The sequence below is a fragment of the Aptenodytes forsteri genome, unplaced genomic scaffold (genome assembly GCF_000699145.1).
Source record: "Aptenodytes forsteri isolate BGI_AS27 unplaced genomic scaffold, ASM69914v1 Scaffold687, whole genome shotgun sequence".
Classification (NCBI taxonomy): Eukaryota; Metazoa; Chordata; class Aves; order Sphenisciformes; family Spheniscidae; genus Aptenodytes; species Aptenodytes forsteri.
In genome coordinates, this window is record NW_008794708.1 from 42,283 (window position 1) to 42,533 (window position 251).

Below are 251 nucleotides of genomic sequence, written 5' to 3' on the forward strand. Positions count from 1 at the left end.
CCGGAGCAAAGCCCCTGCACCCGACACCCGTCCGGCACACCGGGCGTCCCGCCGGATGCCGAGGGGGAGGAATCCTCGCCCCCGCCCGCCCCCGGAAGGGAGCTCTGCCGCTCGTCAGAAAGATCGTTAAGGGGTCGCATAAAACCCGCTGGCGTCAGATCGGAACGACCCCCTCGCAGCTCTTCGCGAAGAGATTAATTGGGATGAAAATACCGACGGTCAGAGGGGACACGGGAATTGGCGGCCTCGCG

At 65.7% G+C, this 251-nt stretch overlaps 1 protein-coding gene across 2 annotated transcripts in view; it reads right to left on the bottom strand.

The window, feature by feature from the left end:
* LOC103894317 (bromodomain-containing protein 4) overlaps positions 1-251 on the bottom strand; it is a 39,952-nt gene that overhangs the window by 1,863 nt on the left and 37,838 nt on the right. The window lies entirely within an intron of this gene.